We start from the raw sequence: 21901 nt of genomic DNA on the forward strand, positions 1-21901 counted from the left end.
TTGTTTTATTCTAGTTGAGGAGATGTCAGGATTTTTTAACAGCTGAAGCAGAGATGGTTCTCAAACACTCTGCCCCCACCATCTCCACTACCCCCACCACCCTTACCACCCCCACTAGGAAGTAAATTATGGGAAAAATAAGTAAATTATGGGAAAAAATGTTACAGATGAAACAAATAATGCAAAGGTAAAATGTTACCCAAAAGTAGTAGTTTGTTGACCCCTGAGTGTTACTAATTAACAGTTAATTACTATTAAATCATCATTGCCCAGCCTTGGCTGGGATCACAATTTATGCTCAGGAGTCAGGTCTCAATTTGTGTTTGTGATTATCTGCTCTGGGACATTCTCAGCAAACTCGATACCTGTCTCCTGCTTGGTGGATTTGAGTCACAATGTTTTTGTTAAGATTTCAGCTGCAGTTCCTTCTAGATCTTTGTTTCATGTATGTAATATACTTAAAATGCACTAAATGACAGTTTATAATATCATTATCTACAGTTAAAGATATTATAACTTCAAAAATGAAAAGAAAGTGTAGCCATATGTGGAAATGGTCTATTTTGTGCCCTTTTAACCCTCTTCTCTCACAGTTTCAATAGTTTCAACGGGACCAGACAGGCAACAGCACAAAAATCATAAGTCTGCAAAATCATTTTGCTCTTTTAGCCCACAGTTGTCGTGAAAGGAAACTGGGTTATTTAGACAGTAAATAACAATGAGGACTAATTTATTTTTCTTTTCTTTTTTCTTTTTCTGTTATTTTTGTACTGGGTTTCAATATGTTATTACATGGTTTGATAATTCAAGGATGGTTCAGAAACCCGTGTTACCCTGCCACCGCCCCTCAACGCCCGCCGACCCAGCCCCCAATAACATGGGAGTTGATTTAAAACTTCACTCTGAACAGCCCTGGGGTTATTAGGAACAGTGTGGACTGAGTATGGATTAGGTTTAAAAGTAATAAAAAAGTAGACCTGTTGGTTAGGTGAAAAATTCACTATCAGATTCTTGAGTGTAGCGTTCCTTTTCATGTGCAAACGGCACTAAATGAGGCATTTAATTCAACAAATCCAAAGTTCTGATCCGCCAGAAATAGAGACTGGGTTAGTTCAATTTGTAACAAACGATCTCCGTATGATCAAAGTCCTGAGCGCTGATTTCAACATGCTGCTTAAATTAGTCTAACACCAAAGTCTTTGGCTCAGAGACAGTATTTGGAATGTCTTACCAGAGGAGAAATTCCTTCTCACACATGGTTCTAATATCATGCCATGCCAGCTTTGCTTTTTAATGGGCTGACAAGGAGGCGCAGTGCTAACTTTCTGACTCCAGAAAGTTCTTGTGCTGTCACCCGCAAACCAGCTAGGATAATTTTTCCTTGGCTTCCTTATTAAAGACTGAATGAAGGGATTGTGCGGCTTTCTTAATGTCACTTGGTCTGTTTGCCATAAATTCAGGCGCTCATGATGAAAGCTGCACTTATATTTCGCTGGGAAATGGAATCAAGGAGAATGCACCCAAGTTCACAATAAATAACTAGGCGTGAGTTATTAAGTGAATTTCATATACCAGGGCCTTATTACATCAGCAGCTTAGATAATGGCTTCTGAAAAACTGCATCTACGTCTTTCGCGGCCAAAGCTTGTGGGGGTGGAGTGGGGTCTCCAGAGGGCGCCCAGGTGGACAGACAGAGCCAGCTGGGGTGAGAATGGAAAAGGTGGTATTTGAAAAATAATATAATATTTACATTTTTGCGTGCTGTTTGCCTTTTCAGCTCAGCAGGGAGACTAGCAGGCCTGTTGGCCAACATGACATGCATCACTGCAGGCTTCCTGCCTGCGATTGTTTGTTTTTTTGCAGAAGGAAGACTTGGGGTTGTTTAGACTATGAGCCTAATTTTAGAGGATGATAATTATGTTGCTTCTAAACCACATATTTTCCAGAATTTGCTGCCCCATGAAAATAACTCGCATGTGTGTCCAGCCTGGCTGGCAGCCAGCCTGATGCCCAGGGCCTCAGTCTCTGTCATCCTGGGGTCCTCTCAGTGACTGGGACAGGGTCGCCTGGTGTGACGAAAAGGCCTTAGTTTTAGGAAACAGAAGAGCTAAGTTAGGGCTTCCACTCCACCATCCTTTTAGGTCTTGGGGAGGGTCACGTAACTTCTAGGGCAGTGCTTTTTAGAGGGTGTTGTTCTGCAGAACATCAGTGCTATGAATGCTCTGCAGGATGCCAGGATCAAAAACGCTTGGGAATCTTTGCCGTTACACTCTCTTTTCTTCGTGATTTGCCATGCACATGGATTCATCCTCCATGCTGTCTTTAGCCTAGGCTTAGCCTACCCATCCATCCTCCAGGTCTCTGATTCTCAAATACACTCTTTCATTATGGTATAAATCACAAATGTAGCCAAGGAACCAGTTACTTGAGAAGTAATTTGTGGATGTTGGTGTCCACTCAAGACTAACTCCATGAGATCAGGTGTGATTATCTGTCTTGAGATGAATCCCTAATGCTCGGCACAGTGTCTGCCATGTAGTAGATTGGGGTGTCCAATCTTTTGGCTTCCCTGGGCCACATTGGAAGAAGAAGAATTGTCTTGGGTCACACATAAAAGACACTAACACTAATGATAGCTGTTGAGCAAAAAAAAAAAAAATTCGCAACAAAAAAATCTCACAGGGTTTTAAGAAAGTTTACAAATTTGTGTTGGGCCACATTCAAAGCCATCTCAGACTGCATGCAGCCCATGGGCCACGGGTTGGACAAACTTGTAGTAGATGCTCAGTAATGATTTGAGAAACCACTGACTTAAGACAAAGTTCCCAAACTTCAGTGAACATTCAAATAAACTGTGGAGGGAGGACTTATTCAAATGCACGTTCTGATTCAACAGGTATGAACTGGGGGCTAAGAGTTTGCATTTTTAATATGCTCCAATGTGATGCTGATATTTTTTGCATTTTGAATAGCAAGGAATTGAAGAATTTAACTGTGATTAATCCTAAATATATCAAAATCTGTTTGCCTTTTTCTGGTGCAACACCTAGTAACATCCATGAGCTGAATCTCAGTTTATTCATTTGTAAAATGAACTAAATGGTCTTCAAGGACACTTGCAGCTTAAAACATTATAGCCTTTGGGTGCATTGCTTTGAAATTGTTGCTGGGGCAGCTCTGGGATGAGGGGAGCTCCCTCACTGCACATGATCTCATGAGGTACATGGGCAATTTCTGAAGTTTACTGGGATCCTTGGGGATGTCCAAAAGGGGGTGGGCTCAGTCTGACTGAGCTTTTTCAGGCTCAGCCAGGACTCTTAGGCAGCTAAGTTGTGGTCACAGCTGGGGAGCTGCTCCTTTTTAATTCTCTGAGCTTTGGTATGCAAGTTTGGGGACATGAAACATTTCATGTATTCTAAACTCAGAATGATTCAGATGCAGGGAGGCAGGGACAACATGAGTGGAGCTGGCCCAAAAAGAATGACAAAGATAAGAAAAAATAATTCATTAAAAATACACAAAGCACTCTTAAAATTGAACCGTGAGAAAACATAATGACTCAATTTAAAAATGAGCAAAAGGTTTGAACAAATACCTTACTAAAAAAAGAGATGCAGATGGCAAATGGGTGTGAGAAAGAATACTTGGCATCATGTGTCATTAAGGAATTGCAAATTAAAATAACAATGGGACGCCACTATACATCTATGAGGAGGAGTAAAATCCAAAAACTGATGATACCAATGGCTGCTTATGCAGCAACAGGAACTCTTATTCATTGCTGGTGGGAATGCAAATGGTGCAATCCCTTTAGAAGACATTTTGGTAGGTTTTTTTTTTTTTTTTTTTGAGACAGTGTCTTGCTTTGTCACCCAGGCTGGAGTACAGTGGTACAAACATGGCTCACAGTAGCCTTGACCTCCTGGGCTCAAGCCATCCTCCTGCCTCAGCCTCAAGTGTAGCTGGAACCACAGGTGTGTGGCTAACCAATAAGCCTGGCTACCTTTTTTTGATTTTTTGTAGAGCTAGGATCTCCCTTTGTTGCCCAGGCTGGTTTTGAACTCCTGACCCCAAGCAATTCTCCTGCCTTGGCCTCTCAAAGTACTGGGATTACAGGCATGAGTCACTGCACCTGGCCTGGTAGTTTCTTATGAAGCTAAACCTAGTCTGACTATATGATCCAGCAATTCAACCCCTAGGGATTTTCCCAACTGACTTGAAGACACAGCTACACAAAAACCTGCATGCGAATGTTTATAGTAGCTTTATTCATAATTGCCCAAAACTGAAAGCAACCAATATGTCCTTCAGTAGGTGAATGAATAAATTAATCGTGGTATGTTCATACCACAGTTTTATTGTTTTCAGTAATAAAAATAAATGAATTAGCAAGCTTCAAAAAGACAAGGCAAAATGAAAAAAGCCAATCTGAATAAGCTACATATTGTTTGATTTCATCTATATGACATTCTGGAAAAGGTAAAAATAATAGAGACAGTAAAAAGATCAGTGGTTGCCAGGGATTTATGGTGAAGCAGGGGGATGATTGATGAGATGAAGCACAGTATATTTTTTGGGTGAGAGAAACTATTCTGTATGGCACTGTAATGATGAATATGATATTATGCGTTTGTCAAAACCCACAGACCTTTACAGTGCAAAGAGTAAACCTTAATGTCTACAAATTAAAAAATAATAATTTAAGAGGTTGGGGAATCCCAAGATGGAGTGCCGAATGTGAAAAAGGAATCTAACTGTATTACAAATGTATAAACCAACTTCACTGAAATAGATGGGAGAATAAGATGCTGGCTTAAGTAACTGAAAATGAGTGGAGTCTGTAAGACAAGGGAAATGTACATAAGCACTGTACTCTAGTTGATACAGTTGTTTCCTACAAAGGGAGAGGTTAGCAATTTGGAAACCACTAGACATGTGCATTGGAGCTGAACTACTAAGTAAACAATGGCAGAGGGTGGGAGCCAAGGTTTTCGTGGTTGGAGTGGTTGGTTAAAATACCAACCACTGTTGGTGGGTTGGAGGGTCTGAGGTTAAAATAAAGCCATATAGTAACGGTTTAGAGTTAGAGATGTCACAGTGGACTCATGTTTAGCTTGATATAGATACATATTTACATGTAGACATTTTTATACATATATGTGTATTCATAGGTTAATATACATTCCTATGTCTTGTTGCACTCCCAGCTGAAAGGGCTTAAAAGTAGTGACACCCATATCTAGTTGTGATGTCCATGTCTAGTTCCCTGATCTTGGTTTCTAATACCATTCTCCAATAAATGGAATCAGGCTTTAGAGAAATGGCTGATTCTAGGACTCTAGGTCTGGGGCAACAAATCTATAAGTTGGAAGCATCTTATAGTGCTAGAAAGTAAGAAAGTGCTAAAAGCAAGACAAAACCAAACCCAAGTCTAGCCATCAGACCAAACCCGCAATGATGGGACTATGTCCGAGGGATACAGCAAAGAGCTCCCAATGGCCAGAGCTAGAGCAATTTGAGCAACAAAATAAAGTAGCATTGGGTTATAACATAAAGAATAAAATAAATATTCACAAGTTCATGATGATATAAATAAATAGTTGAGTAAATAAATAAATGGGGAAGAATAGATCAATCTTCTGTGCAGAAGAATGCAAAATAATTTGCGTAGATATTCTGCACTTAAAGAAGTTGAGGATAATTCTCCACTCCTTAAGTGTGGGCTGCACATAGCAACTTTAAGAGTGCTGTATGAAAAGGGAGAAAAGAAAGAATCACTTCATGATGGTACTTGAAGCCGGATGATCAAGGTCAACATCAACAGTGGTAAGTCATGTTGGCAGTGTGGACCCTTGATATGATGTGATGGGAATAACACTTTATCTCTGTCATCTTCCTCCCCCAAACACATTATCCCACTCTAACCATGAAAAAATATCACACAAATTTCAGTTGAGGGACATTCTGCAAAAACCTGACAGGTCCTCTTCAAAACTGCCAAGGTAATCAAAAACGAGGAAAGCCTGAGAAATGGTCACAGCTCAGAGGAGCCCAAGGAGACATGAGTACTAAATGTCATGTGGGGTCCTGGATGGGATCCTGGAACAGAAAAATGACATTAGGAAAAACTGAGAGAATCTGAATACAGTATGAACTTTAGTTAATAATACTATATTACTATTGGCTCATTAATTGTGACACTTGTCCCATATTAATGTTAAAGTGTTAATAATAGAGAAACTGCGTATGGAATATGCAGGAATTCTCTATACTATCATTACCGGTAGAAGGTCTGGACCGCAAGATGTCCAGGTTCTTGGCGTTTTAAACAAAGAATTGGACAAAATGCACAGCAAAGAAAGGAAAGAATGAAGCAATGAAAGCAGAGATTTATTGAAAGTGAAAGTACACTCCACAGTGTGGGAGTGGGCTGAGCAGCAGCTCAAGGGCCCCAGATACAGAATCTTCTTGAATCCAAATACCCCCTAGAGGTTTCCCATTGGCCATGGTGCTTACCTCATGTAAGTGAAGTGGTAGTCTGCAATCAGTATCAGAATCAGTAGCCTCTAATCCTTTTGTTACTTAGGCATGGAAAGTTGGGGTTTCTTTTCAATTTAGTTCTAGGAAGTCAGTGTGAAATGGTATTAGGTTCCCTACCTCCAGACCCTGTTCTCCTGCCTCACTATTTTCATGATAACTCTGCAAACCTAAAAAAAAAAAGTTTACTTAAAAATGTGTCTTCGTCAAAGAACAAGACTTGCCAGTTGGAATAGACTTGGAAAGAATGATGTTAGCTTAACCTGAGCACCTAGTATGTATCAGGTGCTGTGCAAGATTCGCTTTGCCCTGAGCAAAAGAGCTTTTTAAATCTTTACAAGAGCTTTATAGGAAATGTAGTGTAATCCATGTTTTTCAGATGTGGAAAGGAGTAGAAAGGTAGGAAAATTGTCCAAAGTCAGATAGCTATTATGAGAAGAATAGAATTCTACAAAGTCTAGAGTTTGAAATACACTTCTTGTGCATTTCCACCAAAATACTCAAGGAATTATCATGAACTCTCTGGCCCCCACTCTCTTCACCAATTGTGTGCTGGACTGGGATGGGAGGGTATTTCTGTCCAGTGTCTGGAAGCATTAGCAGTGACTTTCAGCTAAACACCCTTGAGGTGGAGGCCTCGTGGTTGGACATAGAGTGGTGTAGAGTCCCTGGCATAAGTTGAATAGCCAACCTGGAGGTGATTCCCAGATACATAGGAAGGGCCTTTCTGTTTTTATTATTTTGCATGGTCAGCGCAAGGGCACTGCATTAGCAGACTCTTTGGCAGGGGAGACCATTCAAGTACTGCCTGCAGATAGGTGTGGCCAGAAAGTCTTAGGTCCCTCTTGCATGGCCACTGTTGCTCATGAACTTTCAGAAATTCTTTAATAGGGTGTTCAAGTCCTTCCTAATTAGAAACCCAAACTCTGCCTTTTGCTATAATTTCTCCCACCAGGTGCTGTGATCCTGCAGAGAGAGGGACTACAGTTATGCCTCTATGGGTGCCCTTCTATGCTGTGTGTTTGTGCAGCTGCCTGGTAACGAACGTGTACTGCTGCTGATCCCAGTGCCCACACAGCCACTCTAGCCTTGCTGGCTTTCCACCAGTAGGAATATCTGCAGTCAGACTGGGTTTTTATCCCTGCTCTGCAGTTTACAGGTTGAGTGATGTAGGGAAAGCTACGTAATCTCTTGGAACCTCAGTTTGCTCATCTGTAAGATGGAGCCAACAACAGTTTCAATCCCATAGGTTGCGGGAGAGTTAGATGACACAGGACACTAGTGCATGGCTAGAACAGGTGCTCAATAAATGCAAACATTACTATAATAGCATGATTATTCCTAAATAACTGTACCTCCTCTATCTGACTCTCTCTCCATTTTGAAGGGCCATTTCTTCTCATCTTCACTCAGCCAAATCCTTCCCTAAGTTGGGCCTTTTTAACTTGTGTTCTCTGCTTTGTCTACACATCGTAGGGGCGTCAGGGACTATGGATGACTCCACTGAGAATAAGGATAAGATGCTGGGCTCCAAATGAGGCAAATGGTAAATGAGGTAAGGGGAGGAATGTTCCCCAGCAGCTTGAGGGAAGGATGGAGGTGTAGTTTTGCTGCTAAGGTAGAGAACTGCTTTCCCCCAGATTTCTAGCCCCAGAGGGGGCTGCCTTGGACATAAGTCACAGCTGTCGGCGTGGGGACAGTTCTTTCCATCATTGGCTGCTGGTGTGAGTCCCTGTCTGTCAGGCTGTCTGCTTGCACTGTAGCACAGAGCCTAAAAGACTTCCTCCTGCTTGCTTTGGGTGACACTCATGAAGCTTTCTCACCCCAGGTCTCTGTCTCATCTTCCCTGTCTTCACAGTGGTGGCTGCTGTCTGAGGGACAGAGGGTTACCCATATGGTATTCCTAGAATTCCACTAGGAGCAACCCTGGAGCCCACTTCTGAAAATGGGCAGGAGCTACTTGGAAGGGGCTGTCCCACTCCATTCAGGCTGCTACACATCCGGCCCATGACCATATCTCTACTTCAAGCCCTGCGTTCTGACAACTGCATCATCTTTTGTGAAATAGCCACGACAGGATTTGCTAATTTTCCTTTTCAAAATGTTCTTCTTTAGGAAAAAAAGGTAACTTTAGGGTAATCACCTCAATGAGTGTATGAAAAAAAGTTTAATGGCCAATGAACCTAAAAATCTTAGCCCATTCCCCAGGTCACACAAACCTTTATCCCATGAAATTTACTTAGTGGGTCAGAAACCAGAAGGCCACGACAAGGAGATCTCTGTATTGCTTAACCTACTTGCATTTGGAAATAGATACTTACGTTTCTGTGGCTCTCTTAATAATGATGATGGTAATGATGACAATAATAATAATAAATAATATTAAAGAGTAAATGCCTTCCTTTTTTTTTTTAAATGGAGGGGGAGGATTCCAGAGCAACAGATTTTTGAATGCTTTTCAATCCGCTCTCAGGAGAAAGAGTTCAGAGACACTCTCGGTCAGATAAAGCTTCTCCTCTCCTTAAAACGGCCACTCAGATGGCATTTAAGTGTCTTTGTTCCCTCTACTCAAGTTGCAAGAGATACATGTCATTTCGAGAAGTATGGAACTAATTGAGGAATATGTCCAGCTCTTGTAGAGGTGAACAGGGCAGATAAATAAAAACTCCATTGCACATAAATCTTTGGTCCCAACATCAAAGACGCAGGATCCTGCTAAGTGTATTTGTATAATGCAGTAATTTATGCAAAAATCAGCTTTGATAAATGTCCCCTAATTTATTGTCATGTATCTCAAATCAAAGTCAAGCATTTACAGCCTGAGCCTGAAGGAATCCAGGCCTCAGAGAGCCAAAGGGGTTTGAAGTAGGTAAAGCTCTGTTCGGCAAAAGCTTAAACAGGATCTGGTTTGAATGTTATGAACTTTCTATCAGTATGGTGAAAAAAAGAGGGGACTAGTTTGGCTCCTAAAAACAAAGCGAGGCAGAACTCTCAGATGTTTTTCCTCCCAGTACAGACATGATCCACGCACTGAAATGGTCTTAAGGGAACAGAACAAAGGGATGCCCTATATCCTTTTATAGATGATGATAATAAGACAGATAATAAGAAGAGACAATGTTTATTGGATTCTTAACTATAGGTCAAGCTTCATGCTAAGCATTTTGCATTTATTATCTTATCACTTCTCAACACAACCCAATGAAGGGATAATCTTACCATCCTCATTTTATAGCTGGGGAAACTGAGGCAGCACATGGAATGTGGAGTCAGAAGATCCAGGAGGCTGTGTAGCCATGTGTTACTGAGCACTGAGCCATAGACCCTTTTTTTCTATTGGAGTTACTCATTTCTTTTATGACTATTTGTTCCGAGGGTGCATATTGTTCCATAGATGGATGGGAATCACTATGAGTAGGGAAATATCCCCAAAGGTAAAGGCCTAGGTTTTATCGTTAGGAACACCTTGATTCAAATTCCCTCTCTATCAATTTCCAGGTGTGTAATTCTGGGAGAATCCTTAACATCTCTAAGCCTTAAAATACCCATCTATTGAATGGATCAAATATTGCCTACTTACGCGGTTGTCATGAGGATTAAATGAGACAACACCTGCTAAACACATGGCAAGCGTTCAATCCATGGATGTTGTCATTGCTGTGCAATTCTCTCTTACTGGCAACAGTTCCTCATTCTGGCCCCAGAGTATAAAAGAGTCTAGGGTTCCCCAAGCTAAACTCCAGGGAGCAGCTACAATCCTAAGATGCTAGGAAGATGAACCAGCTTTTGTAACATGGTCATTTCGATTTTCAGTCTGAAGGGCTCTGTTTGTCTACAATCCCTATAAAATCAACTTACAACTCCAGTAGTGGCATAGCCATAGACAACAGCTGTTTAAAAGATTTTACTGGTGGCTTGGCGTGGCCTTCAGGCTGGTTCCAGGAGAAAGGGCTTTGCTCTCTGATTCCACCAGCTGGTAACTGGTATTGCAAACCCACAGTCAGCTCTCAGCCTTCTGGTTAATAAAACTGAGAAAGGAACGAACTTGTAAAGGGCAGGATTTTTTCCCTACCCAGGGGTTTAGCCTCCGAGGCATGGATCACGATGCTGGGCTGGTTTCTAGCCAAGGCGAGGCCCTTGGCAGTTGCAAATCTCATGGTTCAGGGCATGTGTGGGTTGGGAGGAGGTTAAGGATGTGTTTGCCATCAACTCGTTGGCTTTGCTCAGTTCCGGTTGCCATGGACGGCGTGGGAGGGCAAGGCTCTTCCCACCCAGATGGTGGCTGGGAAGTTTCACCACTTGACTTTTGAAACATGCTAACAAAGAACTTCCCGTCGGCCAGGCACGGTGGCTCACGCCTGTAATCCCGGCACTTTGGGAGGCTGAGGTGGGTGGATCATGAGGTCAGGAGATCAAGACCATCCTGGCCAACATGGTGAAACCCCGTCTCTACTAAAAATACAAAAATTAGCTGGGCATGGTGGTGCATGCCTGTAGTCCCAGTTACTTGGGAGGCTGAGGCAGGAGAATCGCTTGAACCTGGGAGGCAGAGGTTGCAGTGAGCTGAGATTGTGCCACTGCACTCCAGCCTGGGTGACAGAGTAAGACTCTATCTCAAAAACAAAAAAAAAAAGAAAGAAAAAAGAACTTCCTCTTCGTTTACATCCTCATCCAGAGTGGGAAAAAGTTCCCTGTCCTTTCACATGGAATCTGGACCTTTATAGGTTAGCCCAGAACATACGCTCTATAGTGTCCTCACCTTGAGAGAGCAGCAGAATTGAAAGAACCTAGTTCTTGAGTTTGAATCCCAGGAATACCACTTCCTGGTTTTATAAACCTTGAGTCTGTTCCTTGACTGCTCAGAACTCTAGTTTCCTCATCTGTAAAGTGGAAATGAATAATAACAGCCATCTCACAGGGTTGGTTAACACATGAGATGAGCAACCTATTGTCTTGCTCAGGGGAGAGTTGACATGATAAATGTTTCTTTCTTGGCCTCAGTTTCTATAAAGCACTGGATAGTCGTGCTGTGAGAATTCTTTGATATCATGGTTGCAAAGCACTTAACTCAAACACCAGAGTCTCCCCCCAGTTTCCACGTCATCCCTCTATCCCACTGTACACTGGCGGAACTGGGTACTTCAAAATCAAATATCAAAATCCACATTTCTTCTTTCCCAGTTCTGGCGATCTGGGTAAAAGTCCCATCTTAAAACCAGGGACTTTTTAAAGGCAGTTAAAGAAAGGGCGGTGATATGGTTTGGCTGTGTCCCCACCCAAATCTCATCTTGAATTGTAACTCCCCTAATCCCTACATGTCGTGGGAGGAATCTGGTGGGACGTAATTGAATCATGAGGACAGGCTTTTCCAGTGCTGTTTTTATGATAATGAATAAGTCTCACAAGATCTGATGGTTTTATAAAGGGCAGCTCCTCTGCACATGCTCTCTTGCCTGCCGCTATGTAAGATGTGCCTTTGCTTCTCCCTCGTCTTCTAGCATGATTGTGAGGCCTCCCCGGTCATGTGGAACTGTGAGTCCATTAAACCTCTTTTTCTCCACAAATTACCTAGTCTTGGGTATTTCTTCATAGCAGTATGAAAATGGACTAATAGAGGTGGCCAGTTCTTTCTTGAAGAGGGATTCAGGCATCACACTTCCATTTTGACCCTCTCCTGGTGGAGAGGATGTAATACTTTATTAAGGGCATTGGATAAGAGTCCCTGGGGCCTCTGTTAGAAGTCAGATGTGCCCTTTGGCACGTCTGGCTGGAATCCTGCCAGTTCCTCGGAAGTTGCCATTGGGCACCAGCTACCATTGTCCACAGAGTCGCCGTGCCGGACTTCCAAGGGGAAAAGAGAGAGGACTTCCTTCTCTTTGCTAGTGGTCCTGGGAGGTTCCCAGCTGAAAGGAGAGGACAGATCCCTCCCAGCAAGTGCACCAGGGCTCAAAGAATCCTTCAAAGCCACACAAAAGCAAGCGCCAGTGAAACCTGGGTATCAGCTCCCACCCTACAAGCGCCCAGAAAGCCCCATTTCGATCTCAATCTGTACCAGTGTTCCCTCAGTCTTTCTGGCTCCCAACTCCACCTCCAAATAGATCCCAGAAAATTGCCACCACTGGGCCCTCTGCCAAGGTTTGAAGGAATATGTACCATGTCCTGGGGGCCAGCACGGGGAAATGAGCCACTCCATTTCCAGTTGCACGTCATGTACTGATAGCCACCGTATGTGGATTTCTCCGACGATCTTCATGTTTGTGTCTCCACTTGCCTCTGGGCAGTGAGCAGACCAGTCTAATTAGAAGAAGTGGAAGAGTGTTTGTTTTTTTGCATTGCTTTCTTCCTTTCTTTTTTTGCTTTTGGTTACACTCTTAAGTTCTCTCAGCTGCTTGGAAAGCTTCCTTTGTCTAAACTATACCATGTTTTGTGCAAATTAGAAAATGATGCCCCCCCTCCAGGCAGGCACATAGCTTCTCAAGCGGACAGTGGTGTCCTTTCTCCTGGCAGGTGCCTCCCTGTAATTGGTACACTGCTTGGTAACTGCAGCACAGGCTGGATTTCAGTCCTTGCTCATCCCTCAGAAGGGCCTTTTGCGGTGTGTGACCTATACATCTGTCTGTGGCTGCCCTGTTCCTGGGCTCCCGTCCTCCTCTGCCATCCCAGTGGTTTCAAAGCTGTGGCTTTCTCACTCATTACCCTTCTGAAAGCTCTTCATAATGTGACTATACTCAGAAGTAATACCCTGCAAGGGGTCCTGGAGATGGGAAGAGTCCCACAGAGGAGTTTGGGAGCAGGAATGGGACCCACTTGGAACCAGTTTTCTGGAGTATCTAGAAGGTGGGATAAGAGGAGGAAGAGGTGCAGGAAAAAGTGCGGCCTGAGCAGTGTCTGCTGAGGCTGGCTGCATGGTGTGATCCCCAGGCCTTGCCCATCTCAAAATAACTCCTCTAGCTGTCTACCATGGCTTTCCGGGTGGAGCTGGCTTCATGGGAGGGACACCTGTGCGGTTGCATGGAAGGGTCCTGCTCTTGGTCTATTGCTTTGCTGTCATAGTCTTGAAATTTAGAATACTTTTGAAGAAGGGGCCCTGCATTTTCATTTTGCACTGGGCTCTGCCAATTATGTAGCTGGTCCTGTTCTCAGTTCTTGTCAGCCTTTTTGGGGAGTTGTTTTCATGTAGGTGTATTTGTTACCTATGCCTGCATTCAACGTGTCTTTGTGGTGCACTTACTGTGTGGCAGGTGCTTGAGATACAGCAATGAGAAAAGCAAAGAAGGTCCTGGCTCTTAGGAAGCTCATAGGCTATAGGTGCACAAGGGAAAAAGAATCAATGTCAAATGGGCAAATGGGACAGTGTCAGAGGCTGAGGAGTCAAGAAGGATGAAGAGCGGAATAACCTGGTGGAAAGGGCTTAAAGTGCGGCTCCTTTGGATGAGGCCATCGGAGCAGGCCTCTTTGAGAAATGACATTTGAGCTGACATCCCAATGATGAAATAAGAACCAGCCACGCCCTAGTGGGAGGCAGGGGAAGTGGGACCAGCATCCCAAATGGAAGTAACAGTGAGTGCTAAGGCCCTAAGGTGGGACAGATTTCTGCTGCCTGGGGGCTGAAGGCCCAGAAATGGGTTTGGATTTTAAATACAAGGGAACAGCAGTAAGTAAACAGCACTAGTAAGAGCAGTAAGAACTACCTTTTGTTAAGTGGTTACTCTTTTCCAGGCATTCTACAAACATTCATGCTTCTGATCAGCCATGTAAGGTGTAAGATATGTATTATACCCATTTTCCAAATGAGAAAACTGATATCCAATGGCCCAAAGTCAACCAGCCCGTGCATAAGAGAGCTGTGATTAGAACGCAGATCTATCTGATTCCAATGACACTGCCCACCCCTCTACTTGGCAGTCTTTGTCCCACGTTGTAACCTGGCTGCCTGAGGGTGGGGCTCTCCGCTGGGGTGATGGCTCCCTCACTCAATGTCTTATGTCCCATTTTGGGCTGAGGGACTTCTGAACACCAGCCCTGGAGTTGATAGATGAAGCAGTCTTTCGTCACGTTCACTGGTGATTGTGATGAAATTTTATCCCATGATCACTTAAACAAAGCCAGCTGGAAGTAGCTGTTGAGGAGACACAAACAAGAATTTGGTCCAAGATATCTTTGTTTAACACCATATTTTGGCTGTGCCCAGCTTCAAGTCCAGAAGAAAGGGAGAGACCAAAACATTAATTAGTTGTGATGGAAACTCTGTGTTTAAATGCATGCCTTCCTTTAGCTCAGTGGTTTAGAAACAGTAAGTTGACTTGTATTTTATGGACAAGCTCCAAAACCTCTTGATCTATGTATCTATGTTCCTGCCTCAACTGAATTTTAGAACCAACGTGGGCAAAGTGTGATTCTAAGCACTGCTGCAGGTGCAAACACAGATGCCTTCAAAGGCCTTTTAGTCTGGTAGAAGGGGCTAGATGGGGTGGGATGGGGTGAGTGTGTAAGGCAGAATGCTAGTGCCATAAGGTGTGTAAAAGACAAAGCATGGAGGTTTTAGGGAAGGAAAAGTTGAATCCACAGTGGAATTCATTCATACATGCAATATACATATATACATATCTATATATATTCATCTGTGTATATCTATATACCTATATATACACTGAGCACCTACTATATGACTGGCACTGGGAATTCAACAAAATGGTCAAGGTCAAGGATCCCTGTCCTCACAGATCTCACGTTTCAGAAAGTGAAAAAGACAATAAATAAGTAAACAGATGAAAACCCACCATCATTTCAGACTGGGAAGGAAACAAGGAAGGTGACAGGATGTGACTAAGACGTGGTGGGGAGAAGGTAACTTTGGACTGGGTCAGTAGAGAGGGTCTCCTGACTGGTGACCTTCAAGCTGAGACTCAAAACATGAGCAAAATAAAAAGAGAAATGGCTTCAAAAAGGAAGCAGCCATCGCAAGTTGAGGAATCCCAAATAATATTTGTCATTGTTTTTGTATGAGTTTTTGGTTTATCTGTGTAATGTTTTGATGTTTGAGAATACATTCTCATAACAGTTTCTCAGAATTAGAGTGGTACCCAAACCAAGCATGGTGCGTAAGTAGAAGTGGTGTGTGGTTCACCTTATTTCTTTGGCAACACTGACTGCAACATAGCTATTAACATCAAAGTGCTGGTTTTGACGCTGCTGTGGCTTCACTGTGTGACCTCGGGTAAATCACTTAGCTTCTCTGGGCTACTACTCCTCTGAAAAAGGTCCAGGCAAAACCTAAAGATCTCAAACTTTAAAGGTCAAGGATTCCACGATCTAATAGATCAAAACAAAACCTCCTGATGGGTCACTGGGAACACATGGATTCCCCCACTTTGGCAGAAAATTACATTACCAGGTTCTGACCTGGGATCACAGCAAAGGTTGTGAGCTAGGGGTGAGCTCTCAGCCTTGATCCCCAGCTTGGGCTGCCCACGAGCTCTGGAGACATGTCCTGGCCAGCACCCACATGTGTCTTGTATTAGTGTTATTTTCTTAATGGCAGCAGCCCTGAAACAGACTTATTTTACTATTGAGTTACTCAGCTTAGTCTTTGTATCACTTACACATAAATACCGGCTCTGGCTGATGAGTCCACTGTTTTGTTTTTACTTTCTCTGCCTCCTCCTTCCTCACACAGGTGTGTGCAGCAGTGATCAAAAATAAAGTGGATCAATCATCTTGCTACTTCTAAACAAACCAAGACATGTTTTTGAAATTTTGCTTTAAGACAGAAGGAAGGAAGGAAGGAAGGAAGGAGGAAAGGAAGGAAAGAAGGAGAGCAAGAAAGCACACTTGTTGTGTGCCTTCAGTAATCTGTTCCCTTGTCCACGTGGGATTCATGAAGAAAAACAGAATAGAGGGTGGTGTTTTGGATGAGGGCGGACAAAAACAAGGAAAACGAAAGAGCAGAGGGAACAGCTGCCGTTTTTTAATGGCTGCTTGGTCTGCAGCTGGAGTTCAGATAGATCCTTAATTTCAGCTAAATTATGCCCTTGGCAAGCACCCCTCCTGGAGACCTGTGACAGCAGCCTATGCTGCCCTGCAGGGTGGAAACGCCCACCTTTGGCTTTTTGTGGGAAGAGAGTATTCATTATTAAAACCATCTTCTTGAAATAGCTTGTCATACTTGAGGATAACAAGAAAATGGACACCACTTGAAAGCCTCTCCTAAGTGCCTTGCCTCAGTTTCCCAAATTTTCATTCCTGCATGCTATTTCTACTATGGGTTCCTTAGCTCACACCCTTCCACCTCCCACCAGCCTCCTTACTTAGAAACATTGTCCTAGGTAACCCTACATTAGGGTTTCTCTCAGGTTGTGTTTGCAGAGCTCCAAGTCAACCGTCACTGTGAGCAGAAGAGTGCCCTAGCTAACTGATGAGTTCAGCAGACCATGCCAAATATATTGACCCATTTTTTAAAATTTTGCCAGTTTTTGATGGAAAATACTCTGTACATCACCATCATACTACTCCCAAAGGCCAGTTGAACAGCCCAAGTCAATGGTTTCTTGTTTTTCTTTCTAAACTTACTGTATTTTCAGTTTTCAAGATGATAACATATTCACATAGCTCAATAATCCAACAATATAAAGTATTAAGTGAGAAGCCTCACTCCAGTTCCCTGCCCAATTATCACATACCCTGCCCAGTTCCTTCATGTAAATATAAATACAAACGCATGACCTTGCATCTTCCCTTTGTTTCACTAAGGCAGCAGCTTACATAAGCTATTCACCTACTGCCACGGCTTTGGAAGGAGGGCCCTTGTCTGAAGCTGTATCTACAAGGCTTCCAATGTTATTTCTAGGGTCTTATGTCGTAGAAAAAGATTTTGAAAAATGATCAAGAAAGACACACACACTCAGGAGACGGAGGTAGAGGGTGGCTCCACCCTTTGGGGAATTTTAAAATTGGAATACTTATATGTCAGAAAAAAAAGGAAAGAAAGAAAGAAAAGAAAGTTCTTGAATCACAGCAATTCAAACTTAGATGGGCCTTTAGACCCAAATCAATGCTGTATTAAGCAGTCTCAGACAGTGATTATGAAATTTGAGAGAAAACCAATTGGGAGGTAAGGATAAAGTATTTCTTTCATTAATTTTGTTTTTGAGAGAAAGAGAGGGGAGACAGAAGGAGGGGGGTGAAAGAGAAAGAGAGGGAGAATAGAGAAAGTGGCAGATCCAGGCTTTGCCCACATAAAGAGAGGCCTGTTTGGTGAAGTTGAGCAGCTTGTTGATTTTTTTGATGTTTCTGTATAGAAATAACCACTGTTTCTATCTGAGACTGAATAGAGGAATGATGGAAGATGCAGTCATGTGCCATGCCCAGTGTCACAGTCCTTGAGATGGAAAGCCATGTGTCCATCCACATGTATTAGTCTGTTCTCATATTGCTATAAATAAATAGCCGAGACTGAGTAGTTTATAAAGAAAGGAGGTTTAATTGACTCACTGTTCCGCATGGCTGGGGAGGCCTGAGGAAACTTACAATCATGGCAGAAGGGGAAGCAGGAACATCTTACATGGCAGCAGGAGAGAGTGAGAGAGAGGAAACTGCAACCTATAAAACCATCAGATCTTGTGAGAACTTACTCACTATCAGGAGAACAGCATGGGGGCAACCACTCTCATGATCCAATCACCTCCTCTCAGGTCCCCTCCTTGACACCTGGGGATTACAATTCAAGATGAGATTTGGGTGGGGACACAGAGCCAAACCATATCACACAACTGTGTATAAAGTGGAGCAGGTTTAACTTAAGGATCCAGGAGTCTTCAGTGTGTATAAGTGCATGCATACACTCCCCTAGACCCTTACCGGCATACAAGCACTCACGGGGCTGAACACCCAGCCCCAAGCATCAGGACACACAGGCATGGCCAGCCAGGGTACAAGTGATCCACCAGTGAGAACCTGAATACCTTCATGCCAGCTCAGAAGAGATGCTCCTTCTCTTTCTGTAAGGGTGGCATCCCAAATTACAGCTTTCCTCTGCTGAAGACACTTGCTGTTTATTATGTCACTAAAGAAAAAATTGGAGAACTATGTAGTAGAAAGTTAGGGTGAATTACTAACAAAATATTTACAGGCAACCTCTTGCTCCCACAGATTCTCCTGTTCGTTTAAGAGCCACAAACTCTGAGAGAGGGAACTAACTATCGGCTTGCTCCAAAATGAAAGAGTATCTCTAACAAAAAAATGAAGGTGATAGAGCCAACTTCTTTGTAGGATGAACAGAACAGTTGGGCAGTTTTTTAAAATGTGATGTTCCAGATCAAGAATATTTGGGCCTGTTAATTACTTGAGTGCACCTCTCTTTGTCGCCTGAGTTTCCTTGCAGCTGTTTTTGTTTTGTGATGCAGTTTGACATCCCTGGGGTTTTCTGTCCTGGGATTTGACGTGGAGAAAGCTCCTCTCAGCATCGGGCTGCTTACCCAGTGTTTATTGTGTGCACAGATGAACCCCAGCAGCAGGCGTCCTGGCCACATGGTATTGGCAATGTGTTTCTAATGAGTACGGTGTTTCCGAGCTCTGGTTTTCATATGTTAGAGAGTGGAAAAGACCTCAGAGCTCTGTGCTCCATGGGAACTTGTGACCCAAACTCAGGGCAAAGCAGTAACCTATTTTGGGGGTGATAAATGCTACAAGTTAAGTTCCGCTAACTGGCCTCTTAATATGGATGGAGACTGCTTTTTAATTCTCTCTCTCTCAGAAAAATCAATGGAAAAAGAGTTTCTCTTTGCCTACCCGTTGGTTGCCTCTCAAATTCCATAATCACTTTCTGAGATTGCTTAATACAACATTGATTTGAGTTGTTCAATTGGCAATTGGGAGTTATATGACTGGGAAGTGTAGAATATTTTCAACCCCATATTTCATGTTATATTAGTCGAAAACATATTTTTAAGATGTGTATTATTAATGATACAATAAAATCTCATTAACGGATGGGGTTGATAGATGTGGTTTATCTAACATTAAGCAGAAATTGACATCTTGAGGGGAGTATCAAGATTCTGTGATCCCAGACACTGATATTGAACAAGCAGGGGCCAGGAGCAATCCACTATTGATTAGATGGTGCAAGTAATTATATTTACCGAGCCGTTTTATTGGGTGGGGCAGAAGGTGAGGTGGCTCTTCTTTAGAGTGGAGAGAGAGCAATCAACAAAGATGTTGACGGCAAGAGCCCCAGAGCCAGTGTGATTTTCTTGGGCTTTCCTCTGGCTTTGCCCTGGTCCTAATCATTATTTAGAACTGCAGCTTATGCTGGAAGGTTCCCAGTGGCTTCCATGGTTCAAACACGTGTGTTTCCCAGCAATTTCCTGGTATGCCTTTGGTAGGGCTAAAACTTGCATTTTATTCACTCCTTATCCCCACTCTCCTCCATACTCTCATTATTGCCATCACCACCATCACCACTACCACTGTGACCGCCATTACCAACACCCGCAGCTCCAGCAACATTAACATGACCACTGCCACCATTGGGAATTGTGTCACCACCATCACCACTGCTATAATACCATCATTGCCACTACCATCACCATGGCCATCACTGCCACCAACCTTACAAATGATGCCAACATCAACGCAGATGTCATTAACCACCACCTCCACCACCACTATTACCAATACTACACCGCTGCTTCCACTAGCACCACTAGTATCACCACATCCACAACCACTACCATTGCCACCACCATTATTACCAACATCATCACCACTAATACCAATGGCATTCACACTACCACCACCACCACCACCACCACTCTGCAACCAGTGAGGAAGAAGTAGGCTTTGGGGCTTGACAGTCATGGGTTTGAGCTACTGCACTGTCCCAGAGTCCTCCTCATTTGTTAATTACTACCTGACTCAGAGGATGGTGGTGAATTTTAAATGAGTTAAAGCTGTAAAGTAGCACACAGCAGACATTCAGTATATAAAAGGCATTGTACTACGTCTTTGATGAAATATTATGAATTCTTAGCTTTTTTAAGATGCTCGTTTTCTACCTCAAAGGAGGTTGTGGGCTTTGACCTTCCCTCATTCTCTTCCATCTTCCCTCCCTTCTTTATTTTCTCTAGATTCTTTAGTCCTATGGCTAAGATGTTTGTAAAAATCTTTCATTCATCAGAAATACCATTATCCCAACTAGATGATGAGTTCTTCGAGGCAAGATTCATGTCTACCCTACCAGCATACCCTCACCACAGTGCCTAGTACCCGGTAGGGGGCTTAATACATGTGCTTTGATTAAATAGTCGTGTGTGTGTGTGTGTGTTTATGTGTGTATATAAATGAGGTTTTTACATATATTGGGCCTGAAGGCAGACTTTATTTTTTTCCTATTCAAAGTTAATTCCACAAATGACAAATGCTCAAAGACATGCATAGAAAGAATTTTAGCACAGCATTGTGTATAATAACCACAAAAAAGGGAAATAAGGTAAATGCCCATCAAAATCAGGAATTGGTTAAATGCATTTCTGTTCATCCATATAACTACATACTTTCTAGGTATTTTAAAAGGTAAGCTAAAAATATATTTATTGATAAGAAAATTGTTTGCAATATGTTATTAAATGTAAAATGAAATTACAAAAACAGCAATATTGTAGGGACATTTTTTTTCCTGTTTTGATGGGAAATGCATCAGTGAACAGAGGAGTCTGTAGACAAATAGCACAGAAACAGTCTTGGGGGACAGAGACCAATTCAATAGCACGTTAATCTCTGGTAGGCGCAAGGTGGGATTACAAGCAATTTTCTTCTTTACATTTTTCCGTTCTCCTATGGATTAATTTTGCTAATGAACAATCATTAGTTTAGCAACCACCAGGTAAAGAACTAATGCTACAGTAATTAGGGCTTGACATGGTCCCATTATTCAGATTCTAGGTTTGACTTCTTTGTCACAATCACACATATTCCCAACCTCAGCAGAAATGTGGTGGTATGCTCTGGGGGTTTCCGAGGAAATTCAAAGGCAAAGAAAGTGCCAGGTGGTCACAGGACTTGGGACTTCCCAGACAGGAGGAGTAGGAGGCATCAGAATTGTTTGCCCCTGCTGGGAATCGCTTGCTGGCTGTCAGAGAACCCACAACATGGAGTTCTAGCTGGGAGGCTGAGTCTGCCACTTGTGAAGTATGTCATTTAAGCTCTCTTAGCACTTCCAACACTTTAAGAAAACAGATGCCAGAATCCTAAGACAAGAACAGGAAATGTCTTCCCGTAGTCTATCACCACCATGTGTGCCAAAAGGCGTCCTCCTCACCTTGGCCTCAGCCGTTTCCTCTTTCCTCACTGACCCCTGAAGCCTGGA

This window comes from Pongo pygmaeus, chromosome 18, assembly GCF_028885625.2.
Source record: "Pongo pygmaeus isolate AG05252 chromosome 18, NHGRI_mPonPyg2-v2.0_pri, whole genome shotgun sequence".
Lineage (NCBI taxonomy): Eukaryota > Metazoa > Chordata > Mammalia > Primates > Hominidae > Pongo > Pongo pygmaeus.